The sequence below is a fragment of the Enhydra lutris genome, unplaced genomic scaffold, assembly GCF_002288905.1.
Source record: "Enhydra lutris kenyoni isolate GAN:26980312 unplaced genomic scaffold, ASM228890v2 scaffoldscaffold7, whole genome shotgun sequence".
Lineage (NCBI taxonomy): Eukaryota > Metazoa > Chordata > Mammalia > Carnivora > Mustelidae > Enhydra > Enhydra lutris.
In genome coordinates, this window is record NW_019154091.1 from 34,301,590 (window position 1) to 34,327,008 (window position 25,419).

The following is a 25,419-nucleotide window of genomic DNA, read 5'->3' on the forward strand; positions in this document are numbered from 1 at the left end:
AATACAATGTGTGCTTGAAATTGTTTGTATTTGAAATATTGTTCAAATATTTTATCTCTTTGGAGATACTTTTCACTTTCTGGTCTCCTTCTCCTCCTTCCACTTCTTATAGCTTTCCCTTACCTCCGTCCATCCTACACAAATCTATCCAATTTGGGGACTGTTTTTCCTTTAAACTATAAAACACTTTACCATAGTGCTACTTAATGACTTTTGGGTTTCATTTCACGCTCCCATATGAACAACCAACTAAACAACGCCTTAACATAACCTCAGTAAAGTCAACGTAAGAATTGGTCTCACTTCAATTTAAAGGTAGAAGCAGGTTCCCACCTATCTGTTTTCAGGTAACTGGTTCAAATTCCCTGCTAGGGTTCACAGAAGACTAATACAGTCTGATGTGTTCAAACTTTAGAGTGGAAAAAAGAACAAAGAAGCTTGATTCCTTTTTTTTTTTCTTAAAAGATTTTATTTATTTATTTGACACAGAGAGAGAGAGAGAGAGAGAGAGAGAGATCACAAGCAGCAGGGGTGGCAGAGGGAGAGGGAGAAACGGACTCCCCACTGAGCAGGGAGCTTGACTCAGGACTTGATCCCAGGACCTTGGGATCATGACCTAAGCTGAAGGCAGACACCTTACTGATTAAGCCACCCAAGCACCCCAAAACTTGATTCTTTCTAAGGTGGATCTATTTCTTTAAAAATTAATCACCATAAATTGGAAATGTTAGAAATAAAATGAAAACTGTCTGCTGATGTAAAGTTAGGCTCTTGTTACATGAAGCAGCTCCTCGAAACCGTAGATGGTTTAGCAGTTCCCTTCAAGACATTGGGGTCAGCCTGTAAATACTTTCCAAGCCCTTTGCAGGACACCGTGAGAACATACAGTGAGAGGACACCGAAACTCAGACCTGGGGTAAATAATGGTCAGAAGACGACCTCCCAAGCCTAACCCCTCACCTATACCTTGTGCTTTGAATGCAGTGGAAATTGCAAACAAACTTTGTATCATTAATTCTAGGATACACTCCTTCCCATCCCGCTTTACGTACTTACATTTTAACATTTTTGAGATTGTACAATAATGGCATCGTATAATCATTGTTGGCCTGGTGGAAGTCCTAACATAATTGTTTTTGCTTTTGCTCCCGTAACCTTGAACTTCGTTGACATTCTGGAAGCATGACTGGATAATTGCAACTTTTCAATATTTTAGTCAACAGACTGTTACAAGATAATCTGAGGAAGAAATATGAATTCTGGCTGTTGTCTGAAAAACCTTCCTTTGATCTTGCGAGATCAAGCAATTACCAGTATTTGCAGAAATGGGTGTCTGTGACTTGAAAGAAAATCCAGAGATAATAGTGGAGAACTCTCGTGCTCCAAAAACAACATTTTTGATAGCACAGAGAACAATATTGTGTGTGGAGAAAAATTCTGAATTGAAAAATTAGTAAGGAGAATTAACACTGAATGAAACTTTTTCAGGATTACCTTAACCTACTTATTTTGTGTGTATTTTTCTTTTTGTGTCTGCAATACAGCAATACCTAATAAAGGAAAATCTAGGTCTCAATAAGCTTAAATGAACTCTTGCAATATCAACAAAATGGAAATTCTGTTTTAAAAAAGTTTTGTGTCATTTAATTGACAGTACTTTTTTTTCTTAATTATACCTGAAATGTTGATTCGTCTTACAAACAGTGTTAACTTGGATTTAGTGAAACACAACACAGTTCTGTTCCTGGTGGAAAGAGAGGAAAAGAGAGGAGTGGATAAAGAGAAAGAAGGAGGGGAAAGAGAGATTTCTCTGTGACTTTCTTATGGGGTCTTTTCTATTGCTTCCTGCCATTTAGAAGTCCAAAGCTGAGACTAGTCAATGGTTATATCTAAAGATAGCAGAATAGCAGATTCCTTTGTAATAATAATGAAAACAAGTGTGCCAAACACCTTCAAAGTAAGAAAATATAAGTAGGAGGCAAACAGTGCTATTTATTTTATGATCCCTCTGTTGACCGTCAACACTTGGTGTTCCTGTAATGTGTTTCTTGGCAATTTGCAACGATGGGTGAATGGACCTTTGATCCTGTGAGGCTGGTGGTTTATTTTTACTTCCACTTTTCATTTTGACAAAAACTGAAGCCAACCAGTGCCTCTTTTTAGGACTGAGTCAGGCCACTGCCCATTGAGAAATAACTGTAGTCCTCTACTTCTGCCACTAGACAGTGTACTCTCTCTATGTTCAATGCACTGATGGTCCTTTACTTCCTCAGCTCTGAGACACTGGCCCTCCATGAGCGAGGTAGCCCTATCAATAACCATAAACACCAAACGTACAGGGACCAGTCAATATTTACTACGGATCCGATCTGGGAGGTCCTCAGTGTCTTCAGTGCTCATCTTTCCTGGACTGGCTCCAAGAGGAAGAGACCGGAGATTCTCCGGAGGAACATTGCATTCTTATGTCTCAGTCTTTTTTGTTGGGAAATGAATGATCTAACTGGCAGATGAATTCATTGACTCTTCAGTCTGCAGGCAACAGCCCTGCTCTCCCCCACCAACCCAGGAATCCAGAGGCAGAACTCTCTTGTTTTCTGGATGTACAGAAAAACCGGAAGAGATATGGAGCTACTTGTAGATGTTTTTTAAGCAAACAATTGATACATATTTATAAGTAAGAGTAGAGAGATGGAATGGAAAGAACATGACTTTGACATCAGATGTGGGCAAGCGCCAAAATTATATGGTCTTGGTCAAGTTATCAAACCACTCTGAGCCCTGGTTTCTTCATCTGTAGCATGGGAAGGTAACAAGAGATAAATTGATTACTGGGTTGTAGCAGAAGCTCAGTAAATATTTACTTCTGAGGAAGAGAGTGACTATTGTTATCATTGATTTTATAAATCACCTCTCCTTAGAATGTGTAGTATTATAAATAATGCTGCAACGAATACTTTTGTGTATAAATCTTTGTCTAATTCTTCAGGTTTTTTTTTTTACTTAAAATGTGTTCCTATTAGTGAAAACACAAGATGAAGGGTACAGGTATTTTTATTTTTATTTTTTATTTTTTAAAGATTTTATTTATTTATTTGACAGACAGAGATCACAAGTAGGCAGAGAGGCAGGCAGAGAGAGAGAGGAGGAAGCAGGCTCCCTGCTGAGCAAAGAGCCTGATGCAGGGCTCCATCCCAGGACCCTGGGATCATGACCTGAGCTGAAGGCAGAGGCTTTAACCTACTGAGCCACCCAGGTGCCCCAAGGGTACACGTATTTTTAATACAGGTGTTAAACCAATAAAAGCCTTTCCAGAAAAGTTATATCTTTCACTGAGTAATAGATTGCCTTTTTCACATATACCTCGTGGGCATTACATTGAATTTTTATATCTAACAGTGTATTTTATCTTATTTTTGTTTTAATTAGCCTTTTTGATTACTTATGAAATTGAGCTTTCTCTGTTATTTATTAATCATTTGTATTAATCACACTCTTCCATGAAAGATGTTTGATGATTCATTTCTCATATAACAAGATTTTATACATACTGGAGTCTGACTCTGAATCAACTAGGTCTGCTATTGATATATCTTTCCAATCTTATACCAATATCATCGGTTTTAATTATCATGGCTTTCCTCTGGGTTTGAATATGTTTTGAAAACCCTTAAGGTCACTGAGCTCAAATAGCAAGGCATCATGGGATGCTGGGGAAAAGCAACAAGAGAAAGAAGAGCTAGTAAGACAGAGACTAGACAGAAACAGAACTCTGGGACACCTCGACACATTTCCCAATGGTCTCCATAAGCCTGGAAATAGGATTTGGAAAGCTCCTTAAATCCATTACGGATCGTGATCTCAGATAGGGAGATAGATAGCTTTTTTCTCTATGCCCTGATCAGCCTCAGTGACCAGATGCCGGTGATAAGTAACCCTTGTTCGGTTTTCCAAAGAGATTTTTTAAATTCACCTGCAAATCTGACCACATCGGGGTTTTTTGTTGTTGTTGTTTGGAACTTTTCATTCACTTACCATTATGTGAAATCTACACTCTGCTTGCAAGGCACTGAATGACCTGGTCCCTGCTGTTCTATCCAGCCCTACCTCCCTTCAAGCCTTCCTCTTCTCTGTGATGGCCGGAGAGGACCTGGATTTCCCCAGGTAACCATACCTGCTCCTGCTCAGTGTCTCTGAAGATCTGGGGGCAGCTGAGCCCCCCTCCCTCCAATCTCCTGATTTTTTTCATCTGACAAATCCCCATAGTCCTTTCAGTTTCAATTTAAACACAATCTCTTTAATCAAGCCTCCCCAGCTTCTCCCACGTCCTCTCCCGGGTGCTTTCTACCTCCTTCCATCAGAGCAATTACTTTATTTCAAGTGCATGTGCTCCTTGGGGGCGAGAACCATGTTGTTTCATCTTTGAATCCCTGATGTCTAGCATGGTTCCTGGCATAGAATGAGTGATTAATAAAATGTTCCCAAATAAATAATGAGACAAGAATTGGATCTTGTATGCAATGTAGCAGAAACACCCACTTTTTTCCCTCCTGAGGAATGTTCCCGAGTTAGAAAGCAAGCACAACTCTGCAAAAAACTTCAGTATCATCTTTTGAGTTTTTTAGTTTGTCCTTGGCTGTTGTCTGAAGGGCATATTTAAAGATTTTTCTACATACATCTTACTGAAGGATGTGCAATGATCATAAAGCTCTTTTTGTGGAAAGGAAACACGTGGCTAGGATCAATGTGGTGAATCCAAAGAAGACAAGAGATATCCCTGAAAAGGCACCACGATCATCCAGAGAAGGGAACTCGACAGATCCACCCACTCACTCATCAAAAACGCAAGCAGGACAAAACAAAACAAAACAAAAACAAAAACAAAAAACGATCAGTACCTTCTAACCACAAAACTAAAATCATAAACTTCCAGCTACCAGGCATCACTTCAGATAATGCTCTTATTTCTGGCATTTCTGAGGCTTTTACACACATCTCAGTTTGGGGGTTAAAAAAAGTAAGGCACATCTTAAGTCTATAGTTGCACCTCCTCCCCCACCCGCCCCCCTCCCCCTCCCTGCCCCAATTGAGCGCTTCTGGGGACAATCCCTGGGAAGTGGGCTAGACAGGAAGCAGAGCTACCTCTCACTTGCACAAGTTGTAATAGCCTTCCAGATCGTGTCTGTGGTCAATGACTGGCCAGAACTGGCCAGCTTCCAACAGGCTTGTTTAGACTACTTGATGAGTTGACACAAGCAACGACTCTTTCCAGTGCTATTAGTGTCTGAACATTAACAAGCAACAGTGTTCAGTGAGACTATTAAAGAGAAAAGGCATTTTAATCTTTGTTTTGGAAGTGAGCCCTCCAAACAAACCCGTGGCGAGGGAACCCTTGTGAGCTGGCTGGATGGCAACAGCGGTCAGCAGGGGACAGACTGAGCCATCACAAGGATACTCAACTCACAGTCGGACTATCCGGGCGGGGAGCAGATGGGAGGGGACCCCACCCTCAGAGAAAGAAAATGCTAAATACACCCTGGGATGCATTTTCAGCACTCTGTCAGCAATCCTAGAGGTTTAAATTCCAAGCAAATGGTTCACAAAGGAGTCCCTTACCTTTGCTAACTGCAAAATAAACAAACCTCCTGGGGAGAGAGGGTTTCTCACCTTACAAGAGAACCCTTGCAATTTGGAGAGCACTCAGATGCTTTTCGGAATTACAGTTCTGGGAACTGGTGTGGTTCCCAGGTGTGTCACCCCATCAATGACAATCTCAACTTCAAGCATAGAGATGGTAGCAAGCATGAGACCCAGGAGGCTGTATCTGTCTCCAAGAGTGGGCATTCCAAGCCAAGATAAAGGCAAGCGGTTCACAGGCAAAGGAGAAATGTGTGCTTATCTTTGCTTTTTTTTTTTTCTTCTTCTTGTTCTTCGGTCAACAAACATAAAAGCAGAGAATCATAAAATTTAGAGTTGGAAGGGAGCTTAGAGATCTTCTGCTGTAATATCAGTCTCTTTTGCCTATTACTGACCCAGAAAGTTCAGATAAGGAGAGCTCCCATCATGCTTCTCATCACATGGTAATAATCATTTAATTTTTTTCCATTGGAGATTTATTAAAATGGAATGACAAAAGTGGACTCTCTGGGCAGCCTTGAGTATGAATCAAGAATGGTTGGTAAGATCTATGACATTTATACTAAGTGTACAGAGCATGCATCAGTGTTTATTTTTAATCATTCTTAGGTAAGCTTTGTGAATAGCAAGAAATTACTGACTTTTCCACCAAATCTTTTTTCTTCCAAACATTCGGTTAACTGAACCCATCATCAATTTGATTTACACAGCAGGGGCTGAAATGAAAAGCAAAGAATTTTAAATTTTAAAACATTTTATTTATTTGACAGACAGAGATCACAAGTAGGTGGAGAGGCAGGCAGAGAGGCAGAGAGAGAGAGGAGGAAGCAGGCTCCCTGCTGAGAAAAGAGCCTGATGCGGGGCTGGATCCCAGGACCCTGGGATCATGACACCAGCGAAGGCAGAGGCTTTAACCCACTGAGCCACCTAGGCGCCTTTTATATTTTAAATAATAGGGATTATTACCCACATTTAATAAAAATGTTTTAAAATAGGAGTGAGTGAGAAATAAAACGAAACCGTCATATGATATTCGAGTTGAAGGGAAGGAGAAATCAGACCTACCTATCTTTACATCCTTTCCCTCCACCACTCAGGAAAATACAAACCTGCATTATGAAAGCCCACTCCAAGGGTACTTTTACTGCAGTTCCTGACCTTGGAGAACAGAAAGAGGAAGAAATAAATGGTTGTATCCTCAAATACATTCGTGAGTACAACCAACGAATGCAAGCCCATCACAAATATTTCTATTTCTACATTAAGAACAATGGGAGAGATACCTGACGCCTACTTTCCTGTTTTCAAGATGAGAAAATATGTATGTTGATGGTGACCTCAGGTTATCACAGCAAGCTATAACAGCTGCCTTTTGCTTCACTTATCTGTTTTTTTTTTTTTTTTTTTAATGCATGCATGTTTTAGAAAGTTGGTGGTCTCAATTACTAATATAATCCCATCTATTTTATGCCAGTTTGGAAGCGGAACTTTAGATCACCAGCCTCCTCCTATTTAAGTCACATATTTATCTCTGTATTAAGCTGAATAGTGAATCCCCAAAATACTGAAGTCTTGATTCTTAGAAACTGTGAAAGTTACCTTGTGTGAAAAAGGAGCTTTGCAGATCTGACTGAGTTAAGGTTCTTGAGATGGAGAGGTAATCTTAGATTATCCTGGTGGGCTCAAAATGCAATCATAAGTATACCTAAAAAAGAGAGACCTGACTGCGGAGACAGAAGAACAAGGTAATGTGACCATTGAAACAAGAGGCGACGCTGTTGGCTATGAAGATGGAGGAAGGGGTCAGGAGCCAAGGAAAGCAACGAGTGTAATTCTAGAAGCTGGAAAAAGCAAGGAAACAGATTCTTCGTGAGAGCCTCCAGAGGGAATGTAGCCTTGCTGACACCTTGGTTTCTACCCAGTAAAACCATTTTGGACTTCTGGCCTCTAGAACTATAAGAGAATAAATTTCTGGGTTTTTTGTTTTTTTTTAAGTTACCAAGTTTTTGGTTAACAGCAGTCACAGGAAACTATAATACAATCACCTTTCCTTTAACTGGCTTTGTAAATCACTTGTAGAATTGACTTTTTTTTCTTAGACATATAGCTGATATATATGGAAAACCTGGGCTGCCTAAAAGGTTGTGTCATAAAACAGCACATTAAATTGAGACCTTCCATCCCTTTAAATCAGTCATGTTTGGAAGGACGCTTTTGCTCAACCCTTTCTTTGGCTTGCAATTTGTAGCCTATATAACACAAATTAAATAGTATGTATTTCTAAAATTAGTATATTTTTGACATGACTTTCATTTGACCCTTCATTTTGATTACCTGATATTGAAAATTTTCCAGTTGAAACTCATTGCTCTTTTTAAAACAGAGTTTTCTCTCCAAAATAGGATTTTCTTCTCTTCTTAGAAATTAAATAAAGCAATGGCAGTAGTCAGCACTGAAATGTTGGTCCTTGAACCTATTTTTAAAAATCTCCGGGATGGTTGTCTTCTAAGCATCTGAAATCACAGAGGACAATTAGAAGTGATTCTGGAGACAACTGTAGAAAGATAATACCACTGATCTGTACACTTCATGAGAAAGTCCATGGTGGGCATAGATCTGCTTTCTTCCAGCACACTAATATTTCACTGTGAGACCTTTATGAAAATACTTCCTTTCCCACCCCTGCTCACCTGCCACATTGTGAAACACAGATGCCAGAGGCAAAAGGGCACATCCCATCCACTCACTGACTTTAGGAAAAAGGAACCTGATTTCCAAATGGGCAATATGCTGGTTGTCTGAACTTAGTAGCAGAAGAGAGACTCAAACCTATGCCTTCTGACTCCAGTTCCTTTCCCACCTGCTAATGGATACTTCCCCTTCTTAACATTTGGCAGAACTTAGTTACCTTCAGAGAGGTACTCAGGTTGCAAGAACCTTTTAGAAGAATGGTCTTTAAAGAAAGAAACTTAGAGATAATCTACTGAAGTCTCCCAGTTTCCAGATAGGAACGGGGAATTACTCAACTTCACATGGGTAATCAATGGTAGAGTAAGCATGGATCACAGGTCTTCCATTTTTCCTTCATGTGATGACAGCCTCTCTCAGGTTCCTTTCCTTTCCTTTTTTTTTTTTAAAAAGTTTTTAAAATAGATTTTATTTTTAAGTAATATCCACACCCATTGTGGAGCTCAAGCTCACAACCCTGAGATCAAGAGTTGTATGCGCTACTGAGTCAACCAGGCACCCCTCAGGTTCCTTTCTTTTACTCGCTGCACTTCCTTCCTGCCATATGAGGCAACCTTCAATGCTCACAATTGAGCTTCTCATGCTACAGTCTTCTTTGTGGCTCTGCCTGCCTCCTGGCAGGAGATCTTGACTCTCCCGAACTGCACCCTGTCCAGAGAAGTCAGTGGAGTAGACAGCACATTTTCTAGAAATATCTTCTCTCTGAGTATAAATAATATCTTGAGTACACTGGAATTTTCTCTACGAGGGATTCAAGGGTGGAGATAAAGTCTTCCCACCATTCATGAGAACTGTTACCTGAAAGAGTTATTTGGAGCTCTTAAAATCAAGTTCCAGGAGCCCTCCAACTGTCTATGGACCCTCTGCATAGTGACTTGAAAAGATCATCACAGTAACCTCATTCTCTCATGACTACTTCCTCTTAGCTATGGTTGACCCTTGGACAACGTGGGTTTGAACCGCACAGGTCCACTTCTACACAGATTCTTTAAAAATAAATATGTTAAGTATTATAAATGTATTTTCTCTTTCTTATGATTTTCTTAATAACATTTTCTTTCCTTGGGCTTACTTTATTATAAAAATACAATATATAATACATATCACATTCAAGATGTTGTTAATCCACTGTCTATGTTATTGGTAAGGCTTCAGTCAACAGTAAGCTATTAGTAGTTAAGTTTTGGGGGAGTGGAAAGCTATATGCAGATTTTCAACTGTGTGGGGGATTGGCACCCCTAATGTCCATGTTGTTTAAGAGTTCTTTGTGGAGTCCACTCTTCAAGACTGAATACCATTAAAGGTCCTCAAGTATATCATCACTATCTGTTAGACTTTCATCTTGTATGACCTCATTAGTTCATCCAACACATATTAGTACCAGACAATGTGCTAGATCACAGGGAGATAGTTTTAAATGAACTAGACATGGTCCCTGCCCTCAAGGAGCTTATATTCTTACCTTATTATCTTGGATCAAATTCAAATTCTTCATTTTCCATCTTCAGCAAATCTCCAATGTTATGAATTTATTTATTTTTTTCTATCCAAGAACACACCAACTTCTAAACAAATTGGTAAAAGAAATAATATTCTTTACATATAAAGAGTTGCAGAATTTATAGAGCTTCGAATCTCATATAGAGAGTACTATATTTTTTCCTTCCTTACTGGACTTGCAATTATTCTCTTAGCCTCTCTACCCCACAATTGCCTTGCTAGTAATTCATCCTTACAGTTACTTCCCAAATAATCCTTCAGCTGAGTGCCCTTCGATGCCCAGGCAGTCAATTCTTGAGAGTGTGAGTGAGTGCATGGGTACTCTCCTTCCTGCTCCTTCCAACTTGGTCAGGAGTTTATGGAAGACAAGTCTAGGCAATTTGAAGGCAAGGATTTCCAGGGAATGAGAGAAAAGTATGCCCTTTCTCAGATGGTTAGTTGCAGATTGCTTTTTCATCAGTTCATGATAACAACAGACTTTTATTGAATGTCTACTTTGTAGTAGGTACTATGCTTAGGACTGGGGTCAAAAAGACAAAGATTTGCTGTCTTCAAGAAACTCACAGACCATAAATTTATTCAGTACTTGCAGGATAGTATCATTTCCTCTTAATTACCATAACCAGAGTGGGTGATAAACTAGGACATTACACGAATGTGTGAATTTGTAAGCAACTGTCCTTTTATGCATAAGGTCCACACTGGCAAGGTCCTAGGGTTATCAGATTTTTTTTAGACTGTTATTAATCCAATTGTTACACCATTTGTTGTTTCTTGGTGAAAAGGGGCTGCTCAGAATCAAGCACTCTCTGTGCTTTTCTGCTGTTCATTATGTAGTAATTGTGTAAAAGAACTTGGAGTGGTGTGTGTGAATTGGACTGGGAGAAGAGTGTGGATTTTAGGAATCAGAGTATCTATGTTACAATCCCAGCTCTGTGACTTGCTAGCTGTGTGACTTTATACACATTTCTTAATTTCTCACTATGCTCATCTATAAAACTGGGGATAATATACATTTATAGTGGTAGTTAAAAAAGAATCGAATGAGATAACACATAAGGAATGTCTCAAACAAAACCCGGGCTCCACTGCTCTACACAGAAAGAGAGAACGTAATAGTGCCATGTTGGAATTGGGTCACAACAATGAACTGGGATTCTTTACAGAGAGCTGATGTGTAGCTGGTGGAGACTGGTTTTGCTATCTTGCTGTTTATGACTAGGTCTATTTTGATTTGTTGGTGCTTGCACTAGATTGGTTGTAAACTATTCTGAATTTTACTCTGGACTTGATGGATGCTAATTCTCAGACTAAAATTGCTTTTTGTGTGCTGGCTTGAAAGCAGTTGGAACAACGTTATCAAATCCAATGTCCCCTTTTTGTAACAATCCCTTTATGTATTCTAAACTAAAATTCATAAATAATGTAACCTACTGACCTACAATACGACATCAAACCATTAGATAAAGGAGAACTAAAGGAAAGTAATTTGTGATAAAAATCACTTCTGTCTCAGTATATAAATGCTTGGGCATCAATACACTGAAAAACATAATAAAGTGGTTATATGTTTGCACTTGCTTATTATAAGTAAGACTAGTATTAAGAAGACCAGAAGCCTATGAGAAGCCTGGAAAAATTAAGGAGGAAAGGTACAAATAGATACAAGAATAAATACTAGAGTTAAGATAAGTAATAATAGTCTCTCTACATTTGTATATCATAATAAAAAGGGAAAACGAATCCTAACTTAAATACAGAAGAAAGAAGAAATACAGAGTCGAAGCATAGAAAATAAAGTCCAGTGTTCTTAGAAATGAGCTGGGCTCTGTTTATAAGTGGAAAATCCAAATAATTCCCAGTATGATGACATGGGTTAGGATAATGACAAAATATCAAAGAAAAAACATTTTTTTAAGATTATTTATTTATTTATTTGAGAGAAAGAGAGAGAGAGAGAGAGAGAGAGAGCAAGCCCAAGCAGGGGGAGCTGCAGAGGGAGAGGGAGAAGCAGTCTCACTGCTAAGCAGTGAACCTGATGTGGGGCCCCATTCCAGGACCCCAGGATCATGATCTGAGCCAAAGGCAGATGCTCAACTGACTGAGCTACCCAGGTGCTCCAAAATATCAAAGAAAATTTTATCTCCTATCTTGAAAGACATGTATTCAGTCTCTAATACTTTAAAAGTCCTTGAAGCGTGTATTTTTTAATAGGCAATGAGGACTAGAATGTAGGTTAACAAAAAGAACTATAGTTCAAAGAGTTTGTAGAGACCTTGTGTAGGACATCTCTGGGGTCAGTGTCAGAGTAAGACTGAAAAACAGCTAACAACCCCAAATCAGCAACTACTTTCAAATATAATATTCACAACATAAATTTCTTAGTAGTCTGCCTCAAAGTTTTTGAATATGAAATCTTATAAGCTAGCCTTTTTTAAATGACGCTCAGTCTGATCTTTGTTTTATGTGACTCTGCTAATAGAGGACTTGATGTTAAATTCATTGACATGCATCTCAGACCTTTTTTGTTACAATTTTTGGTGACAAGTACACATGCAGACTGAAACGGATTTGCCACATGGATTGCTAAAACCATGAAGATCACAGATTTCTCAAAATGGCAACCTACTTTTGCTACTGTTGGTAAATGAAAGTACATTCTTTTTTTTTTATTTATGAGGTCAATTGCTTTCCTGGAAATTTAGTATATATTAAAATTGTTCAAAAATACTTTATGTCTATTTATAAATATAAGGCAGTATTTTATTTCATGCTCAGATAATTATGAATAAATTTCTTACTTATGTGGGCATTTGGTGGGATCTGGAAAAGCTGTACGAGACTTAGCTTCTTCCTTGGGCAGACCATCTCCCGTGCTGTAGGCCATCTAGCATGTTTGTGAAAACAAAAAATACCCCCCACAAATTTCCAAAATGCCCTCGAAGGGGAGGTACCACCTCTGCTGAGAGTTAGTGACACAGATTTGTGGATGTGGAAGTTTTAGGATGGCGATTCTCATCTAGCCTCTGAACACAGACTTTCTCCTCTGTTTCTATGTTGCATAACACAGGCAATCCTATGTGGTACTTCCACTTTTAATGACAAAAGTAGTATACAGTAATGAAAATATTTCTTGAGGTAACACTCTGGTAGAATTCCAATCCAAGAAGACTGTGTCATTATTCTAGCTGCATAACACATAGGTTGCCTGATCTAGTGAAAGAGAGGTTTCACAAGCTGTATCTCAGAAATGCTGGCATTCCTAGAGAGGAATGAAGGCTGTAGACCTCTTGAGGTCCGAGACTTACCTTTCTTTGCCACTTGGTCAACTAGGACAATGCCTGGCACATAACTGTTGTCACAGTTCATTTCTGTTGGATAAATATTGGATGAGGTATCCTGGCACCCATGTGGCAGAGCAGTGTAAGGGAAAGGAGGAGATAGTGAGATCTTGGCACCGCACTCACCCACTGGGAAGGATGGCTGCTTGTGGACATTGGTGTCCGAGGGGTACACAAGGCTCAGTCATAATTCTGGAAGCTGTTAGCTCAAAGGGTATGTGAGGTGGGTAGGATGAGAAAAGAATGAGGTAGCACAGTTCAAGATGAGGTTCTAAAGATGGGGGAATGAATTAACCAAGGGTCTTGTGGAAATACATAGGCAAGCAGGAAAACACATACCCATAGCCAGGCTGAGACCTGGGCAAGACTACTGGTCCTCCTGAGATGACCTTGAACCATAGAGGATGTGGCAGTGGCTCTGACACCAGGTCGGAGGTAGAATCGTGCCCCAGGTGTCAAAGAGATCTGAGGAAGTAAGCAGAGCATTAGGCTGGAAATTTTGGAGCAGGGTTAAAGGAACGTCCCAGTACAATGGCCTGAGTGAGGGCTAGGGAGAGAAGAAGTTGTGCTGGAAAGCAATACAGACAACCAGCACCGTGGTCCCAGGTCTCAGATACACCTGACAGCAAAGAGAAGTGTAGGAGTAATGTAGTGGGACAGAGTCTACCACCAAGCTCCTTCGGTGCGAGGAGGACCAGTTGGGTTCCAATGAAGGAGAACCTGTTTAAGATGTAGCTGTGACAGTAACTCTTGGGTCATCTGGAATATAGGGTCAGGCTGGCCTCAGCTTTGAAAGCCTGAGTAAAGCAGAAGGAAGGGAAGCTAGCCAGGTAGGTGGTAGAAGTGAGGTAGGCCCGGCAGCATCATTTTTAAGTAGAAAGTTGAAGCGGGTGATATATTTTGACCTATAATGTACTCTGAGGTGCTTGAATTATGGTTAACTTTTGCTATAAAAGTAAATCACAGGAACATACTAAGAAAGGCCTAATTCTTAGTGCCCCAACCAGAGGGCAAGCAGACCAAAATTTCCAGGTTTATTTTCAGTAATGAAAATGTTAGGGAAGGGTCTAAAGTATTCCAGATGGAATGTAACTTGAAATGGGAAGCAGGAAGAAGGGAGAAGTGTGCGCCATTTCTCACCTTGACTTTACATCTGTTATTACTTTCTTATTTCCCTGAAATACTAGGCTTCTCTCCACAAAAAACAATCCCTTCTTCATACACACTAGCTCCTCCCGCCTTCCCTCCCATAACAAAAAAAGAAGGCAGTAATGTCAATGTGAGCCTCTTTTGTTTCTCAACCTATCAATAGGATTGATTCTATTTGAGCATTCATTACCTTAAATTTCAGTATTGTCTTATCCTCAACAGAGTAATGATGGCCTGTGTAGATACAAATACCACGTCACCCATTTAACAAAAAGGGTGTGAAGACAGGACATTTTGCTATAAACAAAAATCTCAACATAACATTTTTAATGTTGAAGCCTCCCAATTTTTTAGCCACGTGGCCTTGTATTAGGGATTCTTGGCCCACATCACTCCTGAGCAGAATGAGGATACATATTGTGTATAAAATCAGGCAGATGGTAGGGGTGCCTGGGTGGCTCAGCCAGTTAAGTGTCTGCCTTAGGCTCAGGTCATTCTCCCGGGGTTGTGGGATCAAGCCCCGAGTCTGGCTCCTTACTCAGCTGGAAGCCTTCTCCCTCTCTTCCCAGCTCAGTGCTTTCTCTCTCTCTGTGTAATAAATAAATAAGATCTTAAAAAACAATCATGCAGATGGAATTATTTCAACCTAACTTCTTGTGTAGACCAAAACACAAGAATTAAGGAGCTGTTTAAAAAATAGAGAGCAAATAAAGTAGATGACATTGAAGCCAAAATACCTGTCCCAAGGGCTAGTAAGCCATGCCGGTTCAAGAACAATACCTTAACACCTTTGTCGGTCCATTTGTGGACTAGACAGAAGAGGGAAATTTAAATGCTGGCATGTTTCCAAAGCAAAGATGAGATCGTTTATATTCCTACTTCATGGTGATCAAAAAGCTGGAGACAACGGTCTTGGACACGTTGCTCTGAAACTAATACAGTAGTTGCTGAAGTCGCCTGGTTCTAACTAGTCAAATCCTGTTGCCACAAGGAAAGTACCGGTTCCAACAGTATCACAAGACCTTTCTTCCATGTGCATAAAGTCGAGTTAACCTACCAGAGCAAGAAAACCTTCCACACGTCATAAGAACCATGATTGGGAAGATGGTAAAAAGATCCTAACCAGGTTGGATAAATTATGCTATCATTGCTGCTTTGCAAATAGACTGCATTCTCTTCCCTTTACCTGAGCACCCTCTCCCCACCAACCCCAGATCTAAACATCAGGCCCCCAGGCCCAGCAGAAGTATCATCCCAGACCGTGGGCCCTCCTTAAAGCCCCTTACAGTCCTGAGAGTCTCAATGCATAATTCAACTTGCATTTCTTTGGGGTTTGGTTCTTGTTTTGTTTGTTTGTTTGGTTTTTTTAATTGCTTTCTATTGTTTCCAGTGTTAATCTTGCCTTTGGCTGCCAAAACAAATTGTCCCTTAAGGCAAGTTTCCTGTGGTTAGGATCTTTTGCCTTCCAGTGGTACAGAAACGACTTATGGTTTTTGGCAAAATGAATTTACAGTTTACAAAGCACAAGATTCTATGTTCTCCTTTAACCCTCATGATAATCCAAGGAGGGTGGTACTATCATTTTCCTCATTGTATAGACCTGGAAATATCTCAGAGAGATTAAATCATTTGCCTGAAATTCCACCCTTAGGCAATGGTGGTGGGGGTGGCCCTGAGCACCAGGCTCCTGATTCCAAATCTGGAGCAATTTCCACCTTGTGTTGGGCCTCTTCCTAATAGATCGTCTGATGGACCTAGAATTATTTTATGTTATATAAGAGTGGAAGGGCATGTTTACGATTGTTGTGGTTTATAGGACGAAACGTGGTTGTGAAAATTCAAATTGTAAAGTTTATGTTTGCAAGAGCTTTAAGTGCAAGGATATTGTGGGAAGAGAGTGATGTGATTACATATATACACATACACATTCATATAATCACATATATATAATCATTTACAAATATAAAATGCTGAATGAAATGAAATATGAATGAAATCATGAAAAAATGAAATAAAATTACAAACTCTTTTGACTTGCTCACCTTTAGGAGACAGAACTATTGAATACAATTTCTCTTTCTCTTTTTTTTAGATATTGCAGTGGGTTTCTCAACGTTTGTTACTTTTTCAATTAGATGAACCCAAAAGGAAATGTTAGTACTCTGGGAGACCTTGAACACCTTCATCACCAAAGAGGAATATAGTGTCAGCCAATACTCTTTTGAGGGATGCCAAAGTCATTCATTCACTCTCTTTCCTAACAGCATTATCTAGTGAAATATTTTAGTAAAATAATATTATTTCAATAAAAATAATAGAACCACACCCATGAACCCATCAACCAATTTACAAAAAAAGAAACATTATTAATAGAGGTGAAGATCCCTGTGTACACGTTGAACTCTTTTTTTTTTTTAAGAGTTTATTTAGTTATTTGACAGAGAGAGATCACAAGCAGGCAGAGAGGCAGGCAGAGAAGAGAGGGGAAGCAGGCTGCCTGCTGAGCAGGGAGCCCGATGCGGTGCTTAGTCCCAGGACCCTGAGATCATGACCTGAGCTGAAGACAGAGGCTTAACCCACTGAGTCACCCAGGTGCACGCCCCCCCAGTTTTTTTTTTTTTTTAAGATTTTATTTATTTATTTGACAGAGAGAGGAGAGAGACAGAGATAGCGAGAGAGAGCATGAGCGGGGAGGAGAGAAAGAAGCAGGGAGCCTGACTCAGGGCTTGATTCCAGGACCTGAGCCGAAGGCAGATATCCTTGTTAACACTTGGTATTGTCAAACTTTAATATTTTTCCAAAATGATAAACATGAAATGGTATTTTCATGTGGTTTAAATTTACAATTTTCTAATTACTAATAAAGTTGAGCATCTTTTCAGATGTTTGTCACCTGTTCTGATTTTATCTTCTCTGAATAATCTGTTTATATTTTTTGCTCATTTTTTGGTTAGTTTTTTTAAGTTTGGGGTATTGACCATGTATTCTGTATATTAGTTCTTTGCCAGTGATGCTATGCATTGCCAATATCTTCTCTCAATCTATATTACCCTTTTATTTCAATTATAGATTTGATCCCATAAGTATTAAATTTTAACACAGTTGTTCTTATTAATCTTTATTTTTTAGGATTTGAGTTTATATCTTAAGATATTCTTCCAAAGTTAGGTCATAAGGATAATCTATATTTGTTTTCCCTTAAGGTTTATTGTATTTGTTTTGTTTTGTTTTATTTTTATTTTTTTTAAAGATTTTATTTATTTGACAGAGAGAGATCACAAGTGGGCAGAGAGGCAAGCAGAGAGAGAGAGAGAGAGAGAGAGAGAGGAGGAAGCATGCTCCCCGTGGAGCAGAGAGCCCAATGTGGGACTCGATCCCAGGACCCTGAGATCATGACCTGAGCCGAAGGCAGAGGCTTAACCCACTGAGCCACCCAGGTGCCCCTGTTTTGTTTTATTTTGTTCTTATTCCACCTCAGATTTCTTTTTAGGTATGATGTGAGGCAGAGATTCAATTATTTTTCCATTTGGAAAACCAGTTGCCCAGCACTTACTGAATAACCCATCACTTTCCATTGATCTTTAGTGCCATTTCTCCACTCATCAAGTTTCCATGTAGGCCTAGTTTTGTTTCTAGACTCCTTTTTGTGTCCCATTAGTTTATCTGTCCATCCCTCTGCTAAAAACCGGGTAGCCTTAATATTTTAGAGAAAGTTCCTTACTCTTCAAAATGACTGTGACTCTCCTTGGCTCTTTGTTCCTTCTAAGTAAAATCTGGGCTCAGTTTGATCAGTTTCACACACACAAAAAAATCCTTTTGGATGTTGATTATAATCACATTACATCCATAAATGCATTATTACCATATTAAAGAAATTCAAAAACAGGAAGAAGAAAATTCTCACAATATTAACACCCTAACAGAATCACTCCTAGATACATATCTGTGCATGCCAGGGAGGTCAGTGAGAGGATACAACTGCCTCTAGACCTGTGAGCTGGACCCCAACAATGGGAAGCTCCTCATTCCCACCCCATCCTTGGAATGTGGGTTCCACTTGCCTTCCCCACTGCCAGAGTCTGCCCCAAGGACACAGCCATGAGATAGAGATACATCGCTGAGACCATATGTGACTCAACCCAGTTAAGGCCTCTCTATAAACTTTTAAGATTTGGTGGGCAGGAGTGGAGATCTACTTGTCTTTCAGCTCCCCAAGACAATTCTGGTATATAAGTTATCTGCTTCTTAAACCTGCCACGGACCAGTGGGGAGTGGCCTGCCTCTTTCTTCCGTCTGTCTATGCCCTCTGTATGAGGGCTGGTTTCAGATTACATCTGCTGTGCTCCCCAGGAGCTGCACATGTGTGTGCTTAGTGTTTCTTTTGCACTAGGAAGTAACCTTCCTGAGAATAAGGACTTCACATGTTTTGTTCTCTGCTATAATGCCAATGCTGAGAAAAGTGCCTAGCACATAACAGATACTCAATTGATAGTTGTAGAATAAACAAACGAATCCATGTAAGTGCATTTTCTTATAATCTTTTATACTTTAAAGTAGTTTTAAAACCATTAACAGAGGGGCTAGTTATTTTTTTTCCATGTTGGTTTGTGAAGAATAAGACACTATTTGAGGAGACATTTCTTACAGTGTGTTAAACAGACATTAGACCAGCAGGATGCTGTTTGGAAGGAGAGCTCGCTGGACAAACGTGTTTGAAAAATGCCTCATGCATCTTTGTCTCTTAGAGCCCCTGTGTGTATTAGCACAGTAAATGTTCTGAGACGTCCTGCTGTAAGGAAACTAGTTTGATTTTCTCTAAAACTTTTGTGACCCTCTGACTTTTAAAAAATACCACCCCCACTTTTTATACCAAACACAAAGGCTGATCTAAAGAACAATTCTATTTCTGGGGAAGTATATAACTGGAAAATGTTAGGAATGTAAAATTGTTCAACTTTCTTCTCCCATGCTGTTGAACATGTTCTGGGGTAATGCTCCATGCCACAGAGAAAGATTAATTCATGGGACTGACACATCCCTTGAGAAGTTCATCTTTAATAACTTCTTTTCCTGCTAGTAATAAATATGGTAAAAATAATTAGTTGCTGCAAATTTCCAAATTTCTGCTAGTGCACAAAAGTAAACTTCAGCAAGAGAAATACATTTACAAATATCAGTGTCATTTGCTTTATTCCTAAAAGAGAGTAAACTTTTGTAAAAACTGTCTTGCATTCGTGTGTCTATGCTATTATATTTGTGCAGAAATGGCATTTGAGCTAGCTCCGTGTTCCAGCTCTTTTTCCTTACTCTGATTCTTTGGTTCCCAAAGGAAGAACATTATTTAAATAATTGAATATTATATACTGTGACAACCATATTTTCCAGATGTCAGGGACAGGTGGAATTTCCTGTTCCAGACTGAACATGAAATTTATAAAGATTTCTCCACTATAAGCATTCTGCAGTTGATTTTACATAGAATCACCATAGTTTACCAAGACTTTCTTGAGAGCCCATGTGGGCACTGCTATTATAACCGGGACCATAGACATAAACCAGAAATTTCCCAGGCAAATCAGGCATAAAGGAATCCTAATTATATAAGATTCGTTCAAATGGTTCCCTAAAGTAAAGTAGGATGATGGATTGGAACTATCTTGCTTTGGAAGGCCTTAATGTATGTATTTAATTACAATTGATGCAATTGCTTTAAAAATTATCCATCATTTTATGATTCCAATATAAAATCAAGAATATGAGGGAGTTAAGTGATAAATATCAGTATTACCAGGCATCAGAGAACATGGTCTCTCTTTTTTACAAAGCCTCCTAACTCTACTTTTAAAAAATTCTGGAACCCCAAATATAGACAAAGCCAAGTGCATTTTTTTTTTGTTTGCAACTCTTTTAAATAGAATTTATATATCATAGGCTGTGGATATGTCAGTGATCCTGGAGGTGACTGCACTGACATCAGAACCCATCTTCAATTTCTGCTTGGGGAGGGAGAAAGGGTGCTTTCCAAGAGGAAACCTCAATGATAAAACAGGGGTAACATTTTTCCAAATAATAAAGTAAGATGTTGTATGCTATTTGGAATTAATAATTTATCTTTTGGGGAGCTGTTTTCTTGACATTTCTTTACAAGATAGTACCAAAAATAACCCCCCACTTGTGTTTTGTGAGTAGAATCATCTTCTTGCTGAAGATGTTTGATCCAGTTGGTTTGCGAAGGTGTAACCTGGGAGTGCTTATACTAGAATCTAGGTAGACATAATACAGTTATAAGTATAGCCAGACACAGATATAGATACACATGTTATATATACAGAGGGAGCTATTCTACTTTTGAGGAGTTTCCTAGGAGGACAGTTTGCCTCTTTCAGAAATAAGTTAATCAGATCTAGGCTCTTGCTAAGCAAAACAGTATGTCATATATGCAGCTTTGTGTTGATAGACAGGAAGATGGACAGATTGATGTAGATATGGAAATATCCACTATATAGTATATCCAGATGTAAATAAAGATATAGATAATATAAATATAAATATATGCAAATATAGACATAGACACAAATATAAATTCTACAGCTGGTTCTTCACTGTTTTAATGAATGTATTTAGAGCAGCTTAATAACAGCAACTTATTGCTTTCATCTTGGTTTACTTCTCCAAAATATATTTTGGCTGTTCTATAAATGAAACCCAGGGAGTGGTTAGGATTCGCATTAAGATTATAGACTTCTTGCCCCCCATGCTAGTTTGCATTATGTGTTTAGAGAAAAACTGATTGGAAGACTACTCAAGGACTTGAGTCCTGCTGGCTCTCCAGCCTGGTGTGTTCTCTTCCCAGATCTGCAAGGCACAGTCCCAAAGGTCATGCAGATCTCTGTGTTAATTTCACCTACTCAGAGAGGCCTTCCTGGAAGCCTCCAGCCAAGAGCACTGCTCTCCCTCATATTGTTTTGTTTTGTTCCCTTACATTTGTCATTCCTAATTCCTTCCTTTCTACTTCCCTTCTTTTCCCTTCCCTTCCCTTCCTTCTCCCCCACTCCCCTCCCTTCTCCTCTCTTCTCTTCTCTCTCTCCTTCCCACCTTTCCTTCCTTCCTCCCCACCCTTCTCTTTCTTTTGCAGTTATCTCTCTCTCTCTAAAAGGCTGAAACTCTAGTTACTTGTTATTGTATTTTCAGGGCCCAGAAAATGGCCTGGCACAGAGAAATTGTTCCAAAAATCTTTGTTACATGAATAAATGAGTGAATACATTAACATTCATCCAGTTTAACTCATCAGATAAAGCTACAGGAGAGTCTGGATATATGCAAATACAGACATAGACACAATATAAATATAACGCAAATAAATGCAAATTATTTGCACATTATTATTATTATTATTATTCCTGAGAGCGATCAGGAAACCACGCTTTTTGAACTCCAACTATATTCCAGGCCCTGTGCTAGGAATGCCTGGGAATATCATTCAACAGTCACATATGTGAAATGGAACTGTTGTCATGTTTCTTTAATTGAATTTAATTTCTCTTTGGAGCCCTTGTTCTACTGGGCTGTGGAAACTTCATCTTTATCTATTAGGGGTTCCATGTCCTGTTCTTGGGGGTTGCGTCTGTATTTCCAGGGTTGACCTATCAGTTGGGAGGCAGGGTTCTGTGTTGTCAGCTCTCCATGCTAGCCTCTGATGAAGCGTTCTTGTTCCTGTTTGACCGTTGTTATTGGTCAGCACAGGTCCCTTCATGTGTGGTTCCCTCCAGTAATTTCTGACAATGACACATGGCCAGGTGGAGACATGGGAAATGGCTCCCTTGTCTTCTTCAGATACACGAGACCATTTTGCTGCATCTGGGAAGAGAAGGGAGCTGCAGATGGCACTTCAGGAACAATTTAGGAAACAAGCAGAGGAAAAGGTGTTTTTCCCAAAGTGTAGAATAGAATGTGGAAGTGAAGCAAGATGACAGAAAGCCATCACGGGGAGGCCTGAGGATCATGTCTGTGGGATGCTCCAAACAACGATGATTTGGAAAAAAAAAAAAAAAGGCTAGCTAATACACAGTGAAACACAGACGAAACAATTTATTTGGGCTTTTTTTTCTTACTGAAAAGTTTTGCAATTTTTCCATCGAAACCCATGAAGGAATGCTGGTCAAATGTGATTTTTTCACTTTTCACTTGCAAGATTGCTTACTATGGCCACGGTCACTGGCTCTGTCTCCTCAGCCCCTAATTTAACCAATTTGGCACCCTTCAAAAAATTTAATATTTCATCCTTAGATTTCTGTTGTTTTTTAAATGGCAATGACCTTCTGTGATGGTCAGTTGCTCATTTTCTCTCTGCCCCACCCTCCAACCCCCCGGAGAAAAAGGTTCGTAGAGGCGTTATACAGAACAGCTGCTTAGAACATGCCTAAGCCAGTTTACATTAGGCTGTTTTTTCTTGAGAAAGTCATAGTTTAAACAAATGGTTGTGTCTATTTTAATCATTTTTGCCCTCTTTTGAAGTGTTTTTTCAAACATAAGTTTTTTTTTTCGAATAGAGTTTTGCATTATAAATTAGTCTGCTCTGTCATGTCCCTTTTAAACACAGCTGTTACTACAATGTAAACAGAGTTTTAAAAATGTAGATAAACAGTTACAAGAGGAAGAGTTTCAAGTGTTTTTAACACATGGTCAGTTTTTGCTTACTTGAATTCTGTGGTTTGAAAGTCAAATTCGAAATACACTCTTGATTTCACAGATGTCTGGCTATTCAAGCCAGCTGTTCATGGATGCCCTAAAAGGCATTGTGAGTTCACAGTCAGCACAATTTTGACAATATCATATTTTTGAAGCAATATCTGCAGTAAACCTAAGATGAATGTGGAAAGTCTATCATGGTACACTGTGCAAAACTCTTCCGGGGCGTAAATATGGAATGGAAAGACTATCCAGCCGGCCAGAGCTAACACGTGAAAAGATTTCATGTGTCCAACCCAGCACCATGAAATAGACAGCATATTTTAGTATCTTGAAAGAAGCTGTGATCATAACCTCAGAAAGAGAAACAACAGAGTCCTAATTCTTCAGTGGAATCATCTTATACCTATATTTAAGAACTTACACCTCCTACTACACTTTAAAAAGTGAAAAACCTAGGCATGGTTTGAACATAAAGCTGTTGACTGATCTAAGTTTATTGTTTTAGCAAAATTTAAACAAATGGACCTAGATACAGCATGAATCCTATTTCTTGAACACCGACCTAGGTTTTCCAGGTACACAAGAAACACAAGCATTTGGAATTGAGACAGTATTGGATGTAGAACATTTCAGTGACTTTTGGGGGGTAATATGACTATACACTTGCAATCAATACTTCCATGGAATATCTGGAAATCTACTATCAAAATATTCTAGTAGATGTTTAAGGACATCGGTGTTTAAACTATTATCCAGAACTCCCCGATCCACTGTTTATCCATAATGACATGGCTTCTATTAGTTGAGTGATAAGTTTTGAGACCACATAATTTTATGTGTTTCTTTGGAAAATGTTCTCCCAGGCAATGTCACAGAAGGTAAAAGCAAAAATAAAATTAAATTCTACCTATAATAAAGTCTTGTTAGAAAATGCCATTCATTTCAATGTCCAAGAAAAACATACACAATTTCTACCCATATTGTTCCCAAACCACCATGTCTGAGTTATGGATCTTAGGGAGGAAGCCATGTTACTAAACCTAATTACTCTGTGTTTGGCTTGGAAAAATAGTTAACTGATTATTTAGCTATATCACGCAATGCAACATGACCTCATTTTCAATAAAAACATATGATTTGATCCAAAGCCTTCTGCAGTACTCCATAATTAGACACCTTATCCATCAAGCTGCAAGGAAACTTTGGTAAAGGAGTAAAACAAGAATTTTCATGTGTTAAGTTATACAGCAGAGGGAGTCCCTTGAATATAATACAAACATACTGATATTGCCAAAGAAAAGTCAATTAAAAATTATATGCACTCTAAGAGTTTCGAAGCTTAAAACATGTTGTGTAATTCAGGTCAAATAGCCCTTGAGTAAAGGTATTCATGAAAATCAGATTTTATTTGTTAGAGTTTTCATCTCTACGATCTTCTAAGACTTTTCCTAAGCGAATTTTGGAACTGGTCTAAAAAGTATACACATTTTTGCTTCCTCAGAATGTGCTCAATATGTTTGCCTGTTTGAATGCACATATTATGTATTTCTAAGTAACGTCATGTTGGGAATCTTAAATCTTCTCCGAAAACTTGATCGCATATCTGATCCTTTAATGTTTTTACTTCTAATGTACGTAAATCTTGTTTCGAGGTAAATGAAATGGACTCCCTCAAATGAAAGAAAATCTGGATTTCTCCCAAAAAGTCACCTCTTGTTTTCATTCACTCGTTTGGCTGTCCCTCAGACCTCCCTACGCCATGTAAGTGAAGGCAAAGACCGAGATGATTTGCTTCTGACGCTGTCAATTTTTTTCTCCCTTTACTTCACTTTCTCGTCCAGCCTCACACACTGTACAGTGACATGAGAATCTTGCCAAATAGAAGTAACAGTGATTCCCTAGAATCCTGTCATTATGGTCCTCAAAGAGCTCTGAATGATACTTGAAAATTTAAGGTCAAGGAAGACTGTCGATATCTTCAAAAAGCTCTTCATTTGGGGCACCTGGGTGCCTTAGGTGTTAAGCATCTGCCTTCAGCCCAGGTCATGATCCCAGGGGTCCTGGGATCAAGCCCCGCATCAGGCTCCCTGCTCAGTGGGGAGCCTGCTTTTCCCTCTCCCACTCCCCCTGCCTGTGTTTCGTCTCTCACTGTCTCTCTCTCTGTCAAATAAATAAATAAATAACATCTTAAAAAAAAAAAGGCTCTTCATTTACTTATTTATATTTTTAAAAACCAGTTCTGCTGGGTTTCATTTCGCCTACTCTCTCAGCCCATTGATATAATTAGTATAAATATTATCTTATGAACATGATACCAAAAAAACCCCACCTAGCATATAAACCATTTCTTTACTAG